At 49.2% G+C, this 20,204-nt stretch overlaps 1 protein-coding gene and 1 long non-coding RNA gene across 2 annotated transcripts in view; one reads left to right on the plus strand and one right to left on the minus strand.

The window, feature by feature from the left end:
• Positions 1-20,204, plus strand: part of ASIC4 (acid sensing ion channel subunit family member 4) — a 702,581-nt gene that overhangs the window by 209,566 nt on the left and 472,811 nt on the right. The gene's annotated exons all lie outside the window — the stretch shown is intronic.
• On the minus strand, positions 15,876-16,986 carry LOC134943497 (uncharacterized). The gene is made up of 2 exons (XR_010181573.1): positions 16,520-16,986; positions 15,876-16,351 (listed from the first exon to the last, which is right to left on the minus strand). It is a non-coding gene; the product is annotated as an uncharacterized LOC134943497 (long non-coding RNA).

Here is a 20,204-nt window from a genome sequence, read left to right on the forward strand (position 1 = left end):
GGTACCTGTCTCCCCCTCACTGTCCTCATAGCTTCACAAAAGCTGCGCCCTTCACAGATACAGTAACACTTTTTCCACACAGACCCCATACCCTCCAACTGTACCTTTTTGGCTGGTACAGTACCGTTTTTTTATGGTCTGTACCGGCCGAAAAGGGCTTTGTGCCGATTTTTTACTCACTAAATCTCCATAGAAAGTATAGGAAAGGGTGTGTGGCCATGCCCCCTTTACCGTGACCACGCCCCTTTTGCTCATCTGGACAGTTTTCGAGTGTACAATATTAGAGGGTATGAGACCCCCCCTGCTCAGATCAAACTGCCTTCACAGTCCACACAGGTTCCACCTACAGATCACACTGCCCCTTGCATAGACCTCCCTCACAGATCACATCACACAGCACAGCACCTTCCACCCCCCCATACAGATCACACTGCATCAACACAGTCCTCTTTCCCCTCCCTCAGATCACACTGCCTTCACACAGGTTCAACATACAGATCATACACTGCTCTTCACACAGCCCCCACCTCCCCTCACCCTCATATCACTATGCCTCCACACAAACCCCACCCCCTCACAGATCCAACACAGAATGCTGGTCGCTGACATAGAGGAGACACCCCATGCTGTTTCTTACCTATGAAGCTGTGAGATGTTGCACATGTAGCGGAGATCAGCCTCCTGCTCTGACTAGCTGTATACCCATACGACAGCCTAAGCACCCTCAGCTCCACAGGAAGCTGAGCCAATTAAAGCAGGATGCTGATGCCCGCTGTTAGTTGCAGGATATTTAAAAGTATCTTTCGAGCAGCCCGCTAACAGGAGGAAAACAAAGGCCAGGTCAGCCTCCCTTATGTGACTGTTAATTAGACCAGGGTCATGGGCCTCCTTCTTCATTGCCATTTGACATACAGTAGGTGGGTTACCTCCAATTCAAGTGGTGCACTCTCCAGGCTATACAGCAAAAGGACAGGTCTGGCGGAATCATAGGCATTTGGTCTCAATAAGGATTTTTCCAATACCCAGTTGGGCCAGTCTGTACCTGCATTAAGTCATATGGAACAGGTGCTGTAACATTTTTTGCATAGCTAATTATGGAATCAGACATTTTGCAATTTTGTCTCCAAACTTCAAAGATTAAAATGAGACTTTATGACTAATATGACCACACAATGTTCTAATCAAATGCAGGTTTTATTCACATGTGAAATATACTCTAACACGATACCCATATTGTACAACACTATATAATGATTTTTTGCTTTCTATGAAAAACATAAGTTTTTAATAAAGGATCATATTGTATGCAGGAGAGGAGCTACAGTACGCAAAGAGTGACAGACATAACAGCCTGAGGCATAGGGTGACCAGAAGTGCGTTCACACTTACCCATCGTAATGACCATGTCTTGGATTGCTGTTCTTCATTGAACTGACCAGCTGTGTTTCTGATTCTTCCATGCTATTTGCTGCACAGTTTGGTATCTGATTCTGTATATCATTATTCACTGATTTCAACAGCTCTGCACAGTACAGTTCAGTGCTATACATGTTCTTGGGAAATAAAGGTAGGTGGGCTGCTTATAAATAACATATTAGAACTGCTTAACTCCTATAAAGAAACTTTGATATTGCTGGACAGGCATAGCAATATTAATGCCTTTAAAGTCGACAGCATGTACACTTCACTTTGAGCCTTAGTAGTTAAGATACAATTTGAGATAAGGGACATACGGTATTTTTTATTATTATTATTATTATTATTATTATTATTGTTATTATCTAGTTTAGCAAAATTAACTTTCAATCTTTCCTAATTACTTTTATCTCTGATTCAGGTAGGTTCACTTTGGCATTCATTTAGAAGCCAAAGGATGCTGAGTACAAGTGATTGCTGATTTAATTGCAAGGGTAGATAAGCAGTTCCAGTAGGTTTGGGAACGAATGTATATATAGCATGGAGTTAAGCAGTTTACTTATGTCCCTTTTCCACTGCCACTAAAACCTGTGTTATTACCGTGAAAACTCGGGCCAGGGCTCAGTGGAAAAGGGCAAATCTGGGTCCAGTGACCCAGAAATCCAAACCGGCTGACTTGCAGGATTAGTCCCAGGAAGGACACGGATTAAGTGGCAGTGTAAATGGGTGTGTATGACCTGGCTCCCGTTTACAGCATAGGAAGATCCACGGTGGGGACGCTGCTTCCTGCAGCGATGACACTATCCGGAAGTGGAGCCAGTAACATCAGAGGGCAGAGCAGGAGTATCTTACTGCAGCTGAGACTCCCGGCAGCTACTGCACACATTCCTGACTGGGAATAATCTGGGTTAGAGCCTCAGCCACGGTGAAAAGGGACCAGTGTTCCAATTCTTGAGTCAGGACCAGGATTTAGGTGGAAACGAGGTTTAAGTGTTGCATGGCATGCTTGGGTGGCTATCAGGTGTGTGGGGTGGGTTTTGTACATGAGAAATATCATGGTTGTGAGTGGCTCTTCCTCTTTTTCCTGTTTGTACAGGAGTTGGTTTGATCTGTTTCTTGCACATGTAAGTTTTGTGCTGATAAACCATGTAGACAGGTTGTGATTTTGAAAAGTTTAGTAAAATTAAGAAAGTGGTCCAGGAATTTGACATAATGGGATCTATTCATGAAGCATTGAGAAGTGAGCCAGTGGAGAAGTTTCCCGTGGCAACCAATCAGCATTGAAGTAACATTTATAATTTCCATACTATACAACTGTACGGAGAAGCTGATTGGGCAACTTGTCCACAGGCTCACTTCTCCACTCTTTTCACTGCTTCATGAATAGACCCCAATGTCTGATAAGGTCATCTTTTTGGTAATAACAGAAAGTTTGGAGGCTAGCGAAAGGTCTTGTTGAGTATTTACCTACTCTCCTGAAACAGCTGCTAAATCTCGTGCAGTGCTCCTGGCATTCGAAAGAGCAATAAATTATCTCGTAGCTTCTTGAGTTAAGTGGGCAGTCCAGGTGGCCAGTAACACATTTTGCGATGAATCGTGTCACCATAGCATGGTATTGCAGGGGTGGGGCCATGATGTAGCGATCTTGCCATTGTGACCCTCATGCCACCCACCTATGACGCGCCACTGCCCTCGCATGTCCTCGCTGTGTTGACAGGTTGCCAAAAAGTTGGCAACTATGATTGTTGTGCGAGGGAGAGCATTCCACAGTGGATTTGGCAAAATATAGGCAGCTTTTTTACAAAATCAGTCTAGCCAGTGCAGTCAAAATAGGTTGTATGGGAGAAAGTCTGGTTATGGGAGGAGACTACAACAGTAGTCAATGCTGAAGAGTTTGAGTACATTGAGTATTAATGGTTTTGTAGTGTCTTGAATGAGATATGAGCATAAATGTTTCATAGATACAGTATATGTAAGAATTTGGTAACAGATTAGATGTAGGGTGCTCTGAGTAAAGGATAAGAACACTTATTCTAGCTTTTTTTTAATTAGTTAAATCAAAGTGTTTGCAGCACCTCACAGCATACTTTCCAATGTACTTGAAACCCCCCTCCTGGAGAGTAGCGAAGGGGACAGCCTTCTCCATCGGGGATGGCATTGCATTCTCCTCATCACATTGCCCTGCATCATGGCCCCACCCGGCTATTCATAGCCATGATTTGCAACTTTTTACAATGGGACGGGGCAAGGATGAGATGTTGCAATGCAATTTGCATGATTCTAGCTCCCAGCCGCCCACTTCAGTTGGGAAGTGAGTGGCACTGGGAGACTGGCCAACTCTGTCAGAAGGCCAAGAGAGCCCGTTTCTAAAATTCAGAACTCTCCCAGACCTTCCGGGAGTGTTGGAAAGTATTCTTTACACGCTAAATGTAAAAATTCACAGTTAAAGAGTCACTAGTAGGGATGTAGCCAGAACTTGTGTGCCGTACGGCAACATATTGAAGGGGCCCCTGTTCCAATGCTTCTTGAGAGACACTCCTTCGCAGCAATTATTAAATTGATGCCACATTACAGTGCTCCCTTATCATAATAACATCCACTACACACTCCTCTCACTGAAAATGTAATGTCACACAATTCAGGCTGTACAATGGTTCAGGTGTAGTACGGCTGACCGGCGGTCTCCTGACCGCCGGTCAGCTTACCGACGCCGGAATCCCGGCAGCATACCGACGCCGGGATCCCGGCGGGGAGGGGCGAGTGCATGCCGACCATCGGGACAGTGACCCGTCGGGCTGGTGGAGGAGGTCATGTGACTGTCGGTCAGCTGACCGGCGGTCACATGAATACCACCCCAGTGGTTCAGACACAGTTGCGTAGCAAGCAAATCTGGGAAATTGGTATGTAACTTTATATCCTGGGTCCAGGCCCCCTAAGCCTCTGGGCCCTATAGCAATGGCACATAGCAGGCCCTGATCTGGAGGGGTACGGTTATTATCCCTCCTAAATCGTTTTCACATTTAAATTCTACCACCTAGGAACTCTGGAAAAGTATACTGTATGTATATATATATTCTGCAGAAATTATGGCACTCCGAGTCTTTCAAGATGCAACACAGCATGTATTTTCAAAGGTCAAACGTATTCAGGGTATTTACCCCGTCATCAGGACAATACACACACACACACACACACAAAATTCACTAAGGGAGATGAGTCATGAGTCAGTGCATTAAAAGTTGTAAATCAGCATATAACTCTAAGCATAATATAAATGTGCATAACAACAAAAAAAACAAAAACGATGGTGGGCATACACACTGTACAATATCGCTAGCGATATCGCACAGTGATATCACGCCGCGGCCAGCCGTAGCATGCAGCTTTGGACGATGAGTCCAAATTGATACACATAGCTAGTTTGGGATGTAGTTATGTGACCTTCCCTTACATCACGCACTCTCACAATCCCGACGGTCGGCATTTCTACCAACAGGGACTATTTCCACTTGTGGGTGTCCACGACACCCATTGAGTGGGAATAGAGCCCACTCTGTGGCGACCGCAGGTTGCCACCGAGCCCTCAGCGTGATGAGCACAGCAAGCTCGCAAGGGGCCTGTTGCGCTTGTGCAGCGGACATGAATGCCCAGGCTTAGTCTTTTAATCATACTAACTGCACAGAAATAAAAATTATTAAAAATAGATTTAAAAAAAATATTTTAAAAGAGTTCCCAATTGAAACAATTCTATTAAAACTATTTTGCCAGTGGTATTCCCATGATAGATAATGTAAACATGTATTTCTGTCAAAAAACACCCCATGACATTTAGCTGACAGAGATGAGGATTATTTTATATGAATGGGTTGCCCAAACACGGATCTGACCTGACACAGGTATATGAAGGCAGGGTATAGAGAGAAATTGCTTGCTGCCTTTGCTGATCCCACCCAGTGTCCAGCAGCAAGTCCAGCTACAATAGTAATTTGGTGTTCCGAGGCCCTGAGCTCTGAGCTGCAGATCTCACTCCCTCTGCCAGCCCCAGTGTGCATTATTCTGGATAAATTGTTACAAGAAACAAATTACCGCCCGCTTTTTCTGTCTAACTGGGCTATAAAGAGCAAGCCTCCCAGTACAAATTGCTGTTGAATTGTGACTCTCTCACCTTCAGGGGACATAGTGATGTATTGTATCTAGCATGGAAGCACACCACACATTATGGCCCATCAAGGCTTTCAATTTAGCGCCCCTGATATTTAATGGATTATAACATTAGGGCAAAACTTGGCACTCAGGTAATCATGGTACATCTGAGCTTCCTAAATTCTATACAATGACTATAGGTCACCAGTCCTAGAAATTAGGGTGCGACAAGTATGAATGTTTCATTGTCACTATATATTAAAAATGTGTGCCTGTGTAGTTATGCATTTAGAATGGAAGCAGTGTCAGTGCTGTTATAGAATGGTAATTGAAACTGATTAATCACTTTGTGGCAGACGTTGCCATTAAGGGGATATGTTTCTGAAATCCTTTTTTTTTTTTTTTTAAACTTCTATATACAGAGCTGTTGCTCTAATAGTTATTTTAACATTTTACATTTTTATTTTCTTTTGTAATAAACTCAAAGTGGATTTATTGGGGCCTTTTTGCAGCGATCACTACAAAATAATACTTCATTCTCATGTTTAGCTTGTGCTATATTGTAGGCAAAATCAATCAATATTTTAAGGGAAACAATGAAGAGTTTACTTTAACAAAAGGATTAGTTTTAAATTGGTACAAGGTTGTACTTTAACCTTTACACATTTGTACAGTACGCTTCTCGAGATATCTCCCCTTAATACCCCTACTAGTGGGATCCGATAAGGATCCCGGAGGTTGGAATCCCAGCAGTCACAGTACTAACGCCGGAATCCTGACACTATTCAGAACGCCGACATCAGCACCCAGAATAGGGTCTCCAGCCCGGTGCCGGAGTCCCCACAGCCAGGATCCCGAACGAGCAGACACCGCTGCGTGGGCAGGTAAGCTGTGAGGGGAGGGTTTAGGCTGCGGGGGGAGGGTTAGGGTTAAGCTGCATGTAAGAGAGGCTGCGGTGCGTGTGGTGGTGCCTGCTGCCGTACAGGTGTAGTTTTGGTACTCACCAGGCGCCGCTCTCTCTCACCTTCAGGCAGTGGTGCAAGTAGAAAAAATGTCTTACGGGTACTGTGTGCGCGCGCCGAAGGCGCGCGCTCAAAAAAAATGGGTGTGGCCAAATGCCACATGGGGCGTGGCCAATGAAAATGGGGGCGTGATACACATATGGGGGAGGGGCAGATACACGTATGACCCCAATAGTGTCAGATACACGTTGCCCCACAGTGCTAGATATACATTGCCCCACAGTGCCAGATACATATAACCCCACAGTGCCAGATACACATTGCCCCACAGTGCCAGATACACAAATGTCCCCAGAGTGCCAGATACACAAATGTCCCCAGAGTGTCAGATACACATTGCCTCACAGTGCCAGATACACATTGCCCCACAGTGCCAGATGCACATTGCCCCACAGTGCCAGATACACAAATGTCCCCAGAGTGCCAGATACACATTGCCCCACAGTGCCAGATGCACATTGCCCCACAGTGCCAGATACACAAATGTCCCCAGAGTGCCAGATACACATTGCCCCACAGTGCCAGATACACATTGCCCCACAGTGCCAGATACAGAAATGCCCCCAGAGTGCCATACATTGCCTCACAGTGTCAGATACACATTGCCCCACAGTGCTAGATACACAAATGCCCCCACTGTGTCAGATATACATTGCCCCCCGTGCCAGATACAGAAATGCCCCTACAGTGCCAGATATGCCCCCAGTGCCAGATATCCTCCAGTGCCAGGTATACATGCCCCCCTGTGCCAGATATCCCCCAGTGCCAGGTATATATGCCCCCCTGTGCCAGATATCCCCCAGTGCCAGGTATAACATGCCCCCCCAGTGCCAGATATCCCCCAGTGCCAGGTATAACATGCCCCCCCAGTGCCAGATATCCCCCAGTGCCAGGTATACATGCCCCCCTGTGCCAGATATCCCCCAGTGCCAGGTATATATGCCCCCCTGTGCCAGATATGCCCCCAGTGCCAGATATCCCCCAGTGCCAGGTATATATGCCCCCCTGTGCCAGATATGCCCCCAGTGCCAGATATCCCCCAGTGCCAGGTATACATGCCCCCCCCCAGTGCCAGATATCCCCCAGTGCCAGGTATAACATGCCCCCCCAGTGCCAGATATCCCCTAGTGCCAGGTATATATGCCCCCCTGTGCCAGATATGCCCCCAGTGCCAGGTATATATGCCCCCCTGTGCCAGATATGCCCCCAGTGCCAGGTATACATGCCCCCCTGTGCCAGATATCCCCCAGTGCCAGGTATATATACCCCCCCTGTGCCAGATATGCCCCCAGTGCCAGGTATAACATGCCCCCCCAGTGCCAGATATCCCCCAGTGCCAGGTATATATGCCCCCCTGTGCCAGATATGCCCCCAGTGCCAGGTATACATGCCCCCCCAGTGCCAGGTATAACATGCCCCCCTCCCCTACTCACCGCTGCCGCTGCCGTCGCTGTCCTCCTGTCTGTCATGTGAGGGAAGGAGAGTGCAGCCTGCGCCTCTCGTTCCCCTCAGTCTCCGGCGGGTGTCTCAGTTTAATTCAGCGCCGATCCGTGAGCCAATCAGAGCTCGCGGGTGCGAGCTCTGATTGGCTCACGGATCGGCGCTGAAGTAAACTGAAACACCCACCGGAGACTGAGGGGAACGAGAGGCGCAGGCTGCACTCTCCTGCCTCTCCTGCCCTCACATCAGCGGCGGTGCGGCGGTGCGGCGGTGCGGCGTGGGGGAGGGAGGGAAGAAAGAGGAGTGGCGGCCCGTCGGTGTGGGTACGGCGTACCCACGGCTAAATTCTTACGGGTACGCCGTACCCACCTGTACCCGCCCACTTGCACCACTGCCTTCAGGTACCGGAACCTTCAACGGACCTGAAGAATCTTTCGCCGGACCCGGACACGATGACCTAGGAGGAAAGAGATTGCTGAGTGTCGTCCTCCTAACCGTGGACCGAAACGCCCTCCGGAGCCAAGGAAAATAGTGCTTTCGGGCTAGGTGAGGGTCATCCCAGGCGTCCGCCTCAGAGCCCGAATTTCACCTATTGGCACTCTCGCACCAGGTGGAAATTCTGCCTTGCATCGGCGTGCAAGGCTCACCGTTCGCCCTGAAGGAAGGGAGACGGATAGGGACACACAGAAGGGACACACAGACCGATGTTACTCACCGTCCTACGTCTTGTACTCCGATCTTCTCCGCTTACAGGTCCCTGTAAGGAGGCAAAGAGAGAAACAGCCGTGCAGGGCCTAACTCTAATCTAGTGTGCGTCCGCTACACTAACTGCATAACAAAGCCCTCAAACTGGCTCAAGTGTAAGTGGTGCAACACAAACTATGCACAAACTCTATAACAACATTTTGCCCTGCACGGTAACAACACACATCGGAGTACAACATAAAACGGTGCTGTCCCTTTAAATCCCTACCGCTGGACAGGGGGTGGGCGCCACACAAGCCTGCCCACCTCCTGTGCACTTCCTTCTTATAGGCTTGGGTCAAACGGACCTGTCTACCTACCACCTCAGCGTGGCCTGGGCCTAGCGCCCGGTGCCACCTTTATTCACCCCGGGGGAATTATTCACTGGGCCTAACGCCCCCTATTTGCGCACGGACCTGAGGCCCAACTGTAACCACGGGCCTAATGCCCGCCTAACTCGTCCCTCGTGGGGTGACCTGGGCCTGGTGCCCAGGGTCACCTTATATTTCCTAACTGGCCAAAATACTCTAGGGCCTAATGCCCTCTAATGTCTCGCAGGCCTATTGCCTGATGTGCCCCCGGGCCTAGTGCCCGCCTACTGCGCTGGGAGAGGGTGGCTTGTGGCCTAATGCCCGAACCCCTTATTCAATGTGTGGTCAGGTCTGGGTGTTTGGGCCACGGGCCGGGGGGAACCCCGACTGCGCGTGGCCTTGGACCCAGGGAGCCCGACCCACTGGTGCCCACGGGCCGGGAGGGCCCGACTGTATGCCCACAGGCCGGAAGGGCCTGACTTTGCCCACGGCCTAATGCCCGAACACCTGGTGGTCTAGGGAGGATGTGGCCTATAGGAGGGTGGTACAGGCCCAAGGCCGCTTACCAGGATCGTTGGGAGAGGCTGCAGAGGGGAGCTTCGTCAGCTCTTTTGCTTCCCTCTCTCTGCAGCACTCTCCGCCGATACTCTGCTGCTGGGCCGCCGGCTCCGCCTCTTCGTCCTGCTCCGTCCCGTCTTCTATCTTCTTCCTCCGTCCCGTGGCCGGTCTTCACCGCCGCCGCTTCTTCTGCCGCCGCTGTGCTTCTCTGGGCGTCTTCTGGAGCTCTTCTCTGCTCCGGCTCCGGCACGCAACCAACTCCCGCCGCCGCCCAGCGCCTGATATAAGCCGCTGGGAGGAGGCGGAGCCATGACGCGGCGGACTCCTATTGGTCCGCCGCGACGAGCAACGATTGGCCCGCCGCGACGACTCCTCATTGGGCGCCAAGCCGCGAGCAGCGATTGGCTCGCGTCCGGCGCCCATTTCAAATCCGGAGGCGCTGATTTAGGAACTTGGATCCTCTCGGATCCTCGTTCCTCCATACCCCGGCCTGATCGCCGCGCCGCCGCCCGCCTCACATTTCCCCCCCCGTTTGTCCTTTGTAGTCCCGACAAAGGAAGACTGAGACCAGATATAATCCGGGTCGGCATACCGAGGACCAGGCACACCGCGGTTGGAACGCTGAGATCGCCGAGGCAAAGGAGACACCACCGGCCTGGGGGCCCCAGCATCCAGGAGCCTATTGTCGTGAGACGGAACCACTGGGATCCACCAATCTACGTCCAGGCCAGCCACCCTGGGCGAAGATGCCAACACGGTGTCGTCCCCAGGCGATGGAGCCGTATTCAGACCGGGGGCACCTTCATCCTCCACGTCTTCTGGGAACCAACAAGGACGCAGCATATCCCGATGAAGGGTTCTCAACCGACCAGACCCATCTGTTGCTTCCACCTGGTAAACCGGACCCTCCTCGGTGAGGCGCCTTCGGACAATATAAGGCCGCACCTCCCACTTCTCCGCTAGTTTACCGCCCGGCCGCGTCATGCGGACCAACACCCGCTGTCCCACGTCAAAAGGCTCTGCTCCTCGAGTTCTATGGGAGACATGAGTGTGGTCAGCTATCCTCTTCCGAGTCACTTCGTGAGCCACTTTTAACCACTGCTGATGTTCCGCGACCCAGTCTGTTGGCAACGATCCCCCTTCCTCCTGAAGCTCGGCCAAGTGCAAGTCCTGCGCTTCTCGCCCTGGACGGCCAAACATCAAAAAGAAGGGGGAGTACCCAGTGGTGCTGTGAACCCGGTTGTTATAGGCCCACACCAGCTCGGCCACATGCTCGGGCCACCTCCGCCTCTTGGTGTCCTCCAGGATCCGCAGCATCTGGAGCAAAGTCCGATTGAAACGTTCGCAGGCGCCATTTCCCTGAGGATGATATGGAGTAGTACGGGACTTCTGCATCCCATAAAGTCGACAAAGCTGTTCCATCAGCCTCCCCTGGAAACAAGCCCCTTGGTCTGAATGAATCCTCTCGGGGTACCCAAACTGCCGGACAAAATGCTCGACAATGGCTTTGGTAGCGGACTCCGCCGTCTGATCCCTGGTGGGGACCACGACCGTGAACTTGGTGAAGTGATCAGTCATGACCAGGGCATATTGATGGCCACTAACAGACTCCCCAATCAGAACATAATCGATCATCAACAACTCCAGGGGACGACTCGTCTGAACGGTATGTACCGGCGCATGCTGTTCGTTCGGTTTGACCACCCCGCATCTCCGACATACCCTGCACACTTTCTCCACCAATGTCCATAACTGAGGGGCAAAAAACTGGCGCTGCATCCACTGAAAGGTCTTGGCTGCCCCCAAATGGGCTCCGCCATCGTGCGCTTCCGTCACCAGAGCCTGGAGGGCTGCTTCCGGCACCACAACCTGTTCCACCATCCTGAGTTCGTGGTGGAGGTACACCTGTCGACGCAGTGTTCTGCCGCGGACGAGTAATCGGTCCCAACTCCGCAGGACCTTTCGACAGTAGGGGTTCAGCCGACTCCTCTCCCACTGGCTAGGCCAATGTTCCTTCTGTTTCCATCGCCGAATGACGCTCAGTCCCGGGTCACTCTGCTGTAATGAAGCCCACTCCTGTTCAGTGCTCCGGAGTAGAGCAGCGCATTCAAACACTTGTGACCCTTCCAGGATAACTGGGCATTTAATCCTGGTCAAGTCCGGGACCTCAGTGCCCTCATCCTCGAGGTACCTCGAGGTCGGGGGCAGGGGCATAGGGTATCGCAACAGCGCATCCGCGTTCCAGTTACTCTTCCCTGGCCGGTAGTGTATTTTATAGCTGAATTTTGCCAACCGGGCTACCCAACGCTGCTCCAGGGCACCCAGTTTTGCAGTTTCCAGATAGGCCAGGGGATTGTTATCCGTGTATATTTCCACATGGGTAGCGGTCAGGTACTCGGCGAACTTCTCAGTCACGGCCCAGACTACAGCCAACAGTTCCAACTTAAAGGAACTGTAGTTGTCCGGGTTCCGCTCGGTTTCCCTCAAACTTCGACTACCATAGGCGATCACTCGTTCTTGGCCATCTTGTACTTGGGAGAGAACTGCCCCCAATCCCTGTAGGCTGCCATCAGTGTAGAGCAGAAATGGTTTCTCATAATCAGCATATCCCAGAACCGGAGCCTCCGTGAGCATTTCCTTCAGTCGCCGAAACGCCTTCTCCTGTGCCTCACCCCAGGCCACTACCTGCGATTTTTTTGTAGTGGGCACCCCTCAAAGCAGGGCATGCAATGGTTCCGCGATTTTCGCAAAGTCCTTGATAAACCGCCGATAGTATCCAACCAACCCCAGAAACGCGCGCAGTTCAGTGGTAGTGGTGGGCGTCTCCCAGTCCTGGACTGCTGAAATCTTGCCAGGCGTCGGGCAGACTCCTTCTCTGGACACCACATGCCCCAGGTATTCCAAGCTCGATTTTAGAAGATGACACTTGCGGGGCTTGAGCTTGAGTCCATACTTCTCCAGGCGCTGCAACACCACATCCAGGCGCGTCAAATGTTCCTCTAGAGTGGGGGTAAACACTATGATATCGTCCAGGTATATCAGCAGAGCTTCGAAATTCAAGTCTCCCAAACATCTCTCCATCATCCGTTGGAATGTAGCCGGGGCATTGGTGAGCCCAAAAGGCATGCGCAGGAACTCAAACAATCCCATAGGAGTTGTGAAGGCGGTTTTCTCTTGATCCGGTGGGTTAACCGCCACTTGCCAGTACCCACTGGCCAAGTCCAGTGTGGAGAAATACCGAGCATTGCCCAGGGCCGCCAAAGACGACTCTATTCTAGGCAACGGGTAAGCATCTTTCACGGTACTGCTATTTAACCGCCGATAATCCACGCAGAATCGAATGGAACCATCCTTCTTCCGCACCAACACGATGGGCGCAGCCCATGGACTTTTGCTCTTGCGAATGACCTGGTTATCCAACATCTGCCGCAACATCTTCTTGACCTCCTGGTAGAGTTTAGGTGGGATGGGACGGTATCTCTCACGGATTGGAGGGCTCTCTCCAGTACGTATCTCATGTTTCAAATCTTCGGTATATCCGAAATCCTCTTCATGCCGGGAGAACGCCTTCCGTCGCTCCCACAGCATATGCTCCAACTTCTGTACCATACTGGGGCTACATTCGTCCAGACAGACGTCCATCTGTTCTCTGATAACCCGGCCGCACCAATCCGTACTGGGTTCCTCCTCCTTATCCAGGCTCACCGCCATGGACCAGGATCCTTGTTCGTCCGTATGCAGCGAGACCTGTCGCCCCCCTGAAACTCCGTCCCGGGCGACAGCCGTTACGTTGGCAATAGTTGCTCCCGCCTGAATTTTTCTGGTCTCGTCCAGAAGATTACACAGCCGAACCAACACCTTGCCGTCCCTTACTACCGCCAGGGATCGGGCCAGGATGATTCCCGAGTCCATTCCGAGGTACCCATTGGGTTCCACCATCACTTCTAACCCCTCCAGGCGTTGGTGTGTCCGCACCTCGAGGGGAAGGACTATCTCCTGGCGGGGAGGTAACTCTATCTGTTGCCGATGACCGGTCCGAATTGCTCCCAGGGATTCTTGCCGATGCCCAGCTTCACATATTCTCCCCACCTGCTGAAATGCTTGTTGTGGGCCGTTGAACACCCATTTCCTTCCAGTACTGCGGACCCCTTTCCTGGAACAAAAGCTGATTGAGATCTTGGAGGACGTTCATGCCCACAATCACGGGCCCGTGACTCAAACCCAAGCTTCCCACGACCAGTATTCCTTTCTTCCCCAACGCCTGTCCACAGATCGAGATCTCCATCCACACCACTCCGACAACCGGAATAGAAAGGTTGTTGGCAGCCGTAAGGGTAACCCAGCTTTCCAACACGGAATCCTTCAAATGAGAATAATGTTCCAGGAAACAAGCCTCAGACATGGTGGTGATCTGTGAGCCAGTATCCAACAGGCATTTCTGCTCCTTTCCCCCGAGACACCCAACCACAACGGGACACTCACCCACTATATCGGCAGAATCCACTATAGTGGTTTCTCCTCCGCCCATCCCCCCCGCTACCGCGAGGGACTCTAGTTTAACGAAGGGTCTTGCCTAGGCTCACTACATTCCCGGGCAATGTGTCCAAATCTATTGCAGCGGTAGCAACGGGGACCCCTACCTTCCCTGGGACTAGCGCCCCCTACATTGGCCCGTGATTCCCCGGGCAGACGGTGCGGCGCCCGATCTTCGGACCCACCAGGACCTCTCTGCCTATGAACCTCGTCTCGCAACTGGGAGATCTCTGCTTTCATTTCCAGAGTGACTTTGGCGAATGCTGCTTTAAGGTCTTGGACACAGGCTTCCATGGGGCTGGGTTCTCGGCTGGCCACCGCAGACACCGGTGCCAACCATTGTGGGGCCATGGCGTAAGGTCCGAAATTGGCATTTCGATCCCTAGCGACCGCCTCCACTTGGACCTGACGGAAGGTCATGTTCTTATCGTTGGCAATCTTATCCAACAGAATCTGTCGGATGGGGATACTCCGTAGGCCCAGCGCAAACTGGTCCCTCAGCATCATGCTGGGGTTAACCAGGGACCCCAGACCTTCTGGGTCACGCCGCGTGATTTCGCGCAGCATGTCCTGCAGTGCATTGGCAAATTGGGGTATGGACTCGTCCTCTCTCTGGAATCGGTTGAACAATTGCTGATGCAAGGTTCCAGCAGAAGCAGTGTTACCATAGGCACCCTCGAGGATCGTGAGTACCTCTTTCAACGTCTTCCGCTCCTCTTCTGGAACAAGGATCACCGACCGCCAGGCTTCCCCATCCAGCGTATTCAAGGCCAAATGCAACTGCATTTCAGAGGGCACCCCATATAGCTGGATGATTCCATCCAGTCTCTTCTTCCAGTCTGCCAACGGCATATTCTGCCCATCATACCGAGGGGTATGTGTCAAGGCCGGTCCAAAATTGAATTTCCTCTCCGTTCCCGGAGGAGCGTCGTTAGCGTCGTTCTCCGCGTTCGACATCCTGCCGACTACGCCAAATGTAAGAGAGGCTGCGGTTCGTGTGGTGGTGCCTGCTGCCGTACAGGTGTAGTTTTGGTACTCACCAGGCGCCGCTCTCTCTCACCTTCAGGTACCGGAACCTTCAACGGACCTGAAGAATCTTTCGCCGGACCCGGACACGATGACCTAGGAGGAAAGAGATTGCTGAGTGTCGTCCTCCTAACTGTGGACCGAAACGCCCTCCGGAGCCAAGGAAAATAGTGCTTTCGGGCTAGGTGAGGGTCATCCCAGGCATCCGCCTCAGAGCCCGAATTTCACCTACTGGCACTCTCACACCAGGTGGAAATTCTGCCTTGCACCGTCGTGCAAGGCTCACCGTTCGCCCTGAAGGAAGGGAGACAGATAGGGACACACAGAAGGGACACACAAACCGATGTTACTCACCGTCCTACGTCTTGTACTCCGATCTTCTCCGCTTACAGGTCCCTGTAAGGAGGCAAAGAGAGAAACAGCCGTGCAGGGCCTAACTCTAATCTAGTGTGCGTCCGCTACACTAACTGCATAACAAAGCCCTCAAACTGGCTCAAGTGTAAGTGGTGCAACACAAACTATGCACAAACTCTATAACAACATTTTGCCCTGCACGGTAACAACCAGTGGCGTGCGGTGAGGTCACTGGCTGGGGAGGCACTGAGAAAATATATATATATATATATATAACCCAAAGTCCAACAATATGGAGGTGCACTCATCAGGTTCAAATAGTCAACGGTTCTGGTTTGTTCATAACAGCTTTATTGCAGTGTATATTCGGCTCAATTAGTCGACGTTTCGATCCTAATTCGCGGATCTTTCTCAAGACAAGCTTCGATTTTTATACAGTTTTTGAAAGCATCATACATTGATTACTACAAAAGACAAAAGACAATAGATAGAGTAATTCTCTTAAAGGAACAAACACAAAACATATATATATAGACTGCCACACTCCAACAGTATTTGGTTACAAGGGTCTCACAGACACCCATCGTGATTCGAATGTAATATCACACCTATGTCTATATTGGCCAAGCGTGCTCACCAGTCCCACGTCCAGAAAAATAAACACCAATGTGAACTAGGGCATTTCTCTTAAACGTATAATGGCTGTGGTAACAGGACAACATCCACTTACTCAGGGAATCAATGTCTCATGTTCAGACAATGAACGTGCTGCATGGATGGGTCAGACTTAGTACTAACAGGTTTCTGTAGGGGTAAATAGATATATACATATAGACATGCATACATATATGGATGCATATGTACACTCACATATATACACAACAGCATGTGTATGGCCACATATTCAATAAACTTCAATAAATCCCCTCATTCCAGTACCACCAGTGAGACAACTTAAACTGCAATACTTACTGGTGTGCTTACTTAGCCACACAACCTCCGAGCAACTCTGACAACATAGGAGATCACTGTAAGGACAGTTCACATAGTTCATCCTCCAATAGTCAAAATGATATAGATCTACCAACTACTCATGCTAATGTAATAGCAGTACTCACCCACTCTACAGGAGATGCTGACACCTTCTACAGCCACAACTGTAACTGGCAAAATGACAGGACTTTTATACCCCTTACCCCGGAAGTGCAGGGACGGCCTCAAATGCGTCCCCCTCCTCGATTTTCTTACCTATATAATTTCACCCCCTACATGCTTATTGCAGTGTGGATAAATGAACTAATAAGTTAGCAGTCAGGGCCATCCGCGCTGCTGAGTTCGGCTCAGTGTGGTTAATTACTTTACAGCGCCGCTGGTGGAACGCATATGCGTTCCACAGCTCGATTTCCGGAAGTGCCTAGTTCATGCAAATAACTGTTAACGGTGGCCGCAATGGGCCAAACTGAAAACTCGTTTTCCTTCTACAGGCTCTATAAGCATGAGGCTTATGTTACCAGGGGAACGTACAAGCTAATTCATTCTTCTGGCTCACCTTATAGAGCTCAATGATGGAAGGACAATTCAATGTCCATTGAGCATCTGGTGGAAAAACTTCTTTAACACATCTTATTGACTATGTACACTCTAATCGTGCACATTCATGCAATATTAGGGTTGGGGCAAGTGTGTTTACATATATCGGTCCACTGGTCAGTCTGTACTGGTGCTATCACTCTTGGCCAAATAATATCTCGATATCCATATAGGCCAGAACTTTTAATGGAGTGTGGCAGTCATAATTAAACAGACTTAGTTAAACTAAACACTTATTTAAAAATATACATTTGTATATAGAAACATAGAGAATACATATATTAACAAAGGTCATAGCGACACAAGACGAAATACCCAAGTTTCATATCACAATAGAAGAAACTACTTAAAATATTGGACTCGGGCTACACTAGGATAACTAAGTGAACCCTATCAGGGTATCTGATGTATTCTACAATTATTAATGTCGGCTTAGGTAAATCCATATTGTGTCGCCAATGACCTCCTTAGTGGTACATCCTATCTGCTAAATCACAAGGCACTGTATTCTGCCTAATGGTGGAAATTATTGGATAGATAGCCTTTAACTGAAAATTCATAAAAAGACATTCATCGCAGAGTGCTCATTAAGGCCTTTAGGTGAGACAGTATTTAGATGTGAAATCCAAAAACTTTCTCTTTTACGTAGGACTAAAGCACGATCACCCCCATTGGTTAAGGGCGGAACCCAATCAATTAATCTGCATTTTAGATTGGCTACCTGGTGACCTCTTTGTAGGTAATGTCTGGCTACCGGCTTATCTGTGGTACCTGTTTGTATTGCTGTTCTGATTGACAGCCGATGGTTTGCCATCCTTTCCCGAAAACATCGGGTTGTGAGCCCTACATAACATAGTCCACAGGGACATGTAAGTATATAGACCACAAAGTCTAGTCTACAATGTAGATGGTACCTTATCTTAATCTTCTTCCCTGAATGTGGATGGGGAAAGGTAGAGCCGGTAAATAAAGATCTACAGGTAGTACACCTCCCACAGGAGAAGCAACCAGGTTTACTGCTCATAATCTGCAGGAAATTTTGTTTGATTTCAGGCTCCATTGTGGGCCTCATAAGCATTTGTTTGAGGTTGGGTCCTCTTTTGTAGGCCATCATAGGAGGATCCATGTATGTAAAGGGTAACTTTTGGTCAGTTTTTAATACTGGCCAGTGTTTGCGCAATGTCTTACGCGTAAAATGTGCGTAGTTATCAAACTTAGTGGTAAAGACCATTCTATTCTCATTGCTGGCTGCCTTAGGCTCAGTCCTACTGTATATTTTTCTGGCTTTTCGAAGACTATTGCTGATCATTTTAGTTGAATACCCTCTCTGGCTGAATCGCTGTTTCATCTCTACCAGTTGCTCCTCCCTTATATTTGCCTCATTGTTAATGCGCATCACTCGTAAGAACTGCGAAATAGGCAAATTGGATTTTAACGATGGGGGATGAAAACTGCTGGTCAACAAAGTAGTGTTCCTATCAGTAGGTTTCCTGTAGACTGATGTTACAAATGCTTGATCCACAATGGATACCTGAACATCAAGGAAATGTATTGAATCATAGGAACTTTCATGGGTGAATTTTACAGGGCTCTGAAGTAAGTTAATGTCGTTCACCATCTCAACAAAAGATTCCTGTGTATCCTCCCATACAAGGAAGACATCGTCAATGAATCTTTTGTAAAAGGATATTTTAGATCCATATACCGGTAAGATGTATGTCTCCTCAAATTTAGCCATATACAAATTTGCATATGCAGGCGCCAGGTTGGAGCCCATGGCCGTACCTGATACCTGAAGGTAGTATGAATCCTTATACCTGAAATGGTTCTGACTCAATACAAGATTGGTGAGTTCCAATACATATTCAGTAGGTACCTCTCCTTCTCGTTTTCCTCTGAGCGTCTCTCTAATAGCTTCTAATCCATCGTTATGTGGTATGATAGTGTACAGTGACTGTACATCCATGGTGGCCAGAAGGCACTTGTCTCTGGGAGCACCATGTAATCCAAGTTGGATAAGAAAATCACTCGTATCCCGTATATAACTACGGCATTCACATACAAATGGCTGAAGTATATAGTCAACCCACTTGGCGATGGGCTGTAACAATGAACCCTCAGCCGCTATTATAGGTCGCCCAGGCGGTTTGGTCATTGTTTTATGGATTTTTGGAGTAGTATAGATGATGGGGCATTTAGGTTCATCTACACTTAAAAATTCAAAAAGATCCTGATCAATCCAATTACTCTCGATGCCTCTCTTCAAGCTCAAGTCAATGGTCTTTTTAATCATGGGGATAGGATTCTTATTAACCCTATGGTACACATTGGTGTCTGCCAGCTGGCGACATATCTCTAGGTCATACTCTACCCAGTCCTGTACCACCACGGCTCCTCCCTTATCCGCTGGTCTTATTACAATTGAGGTGTCATCTCTCAGGTTTTTAAGTGCTGTTCTCTCACCAGGGGTCAGATTGTCATAGAGACGTGTTGGCTTAAAATGTTGCACATCATTTTCAACCAATCTAAGAAAAGTCTTTATGCTAGGGTTGTGGGATATAGGATCAAATTTAGAACTTTTTTTAAAAATCTTTCTGTCAGCCACTTTAGGTTGACCAGAGAAGTGTTCCTTCAGTCTAAGATTTCTCCCAAACCTATATTGGTCAATGGTTCCTTGAAATACTTGATGTGGAAAAGTGGGAACAAACGACAATCCTCTAGCGAGAAGACTGACCTCAGACTGATTGAGGTCTCTATGGGATAAGTTGAATACCAGATCTAAGTTTGTTTCCTGCGGCCCCTTCTTTTTACAACCGCCTCTCCGTGTGACTGATCTGTGTTTCGTGAGTTCCCTTGGGCTGGTGGGAGGCCTTTGGGTCCGGTATTTTTGTCTAAAAAATTAGAGGTGTTACCCCGTTGTACATCAGATAAATCGGTGTCTGAGGTTGATATGGAGGAGACAATATCACGGGAAAATGGGGCTTGCCGGCGTTTCCTGAAAAAACGTCCTGATCGATCACCCTGTTGTGTATTACTGTTTCCTAACAACCATCTATATACCATATGA

Source organism: Pseudophryne corroboree, chromosome 7, assembly GCF_028390025.1.
Source record: "Pseudophryne corroboree isolate aPseCor3 chromosome 7, aPseCor3.hap2, whole genome shotgun sequence".
In the NCBI taxonomy this organism is placed as follows: Eukaryota; Metazoa; Chordata; class Amphibia; order Anura; family Myobatrachidae; genus Pseudophryne; species Pseudophryne corroboree.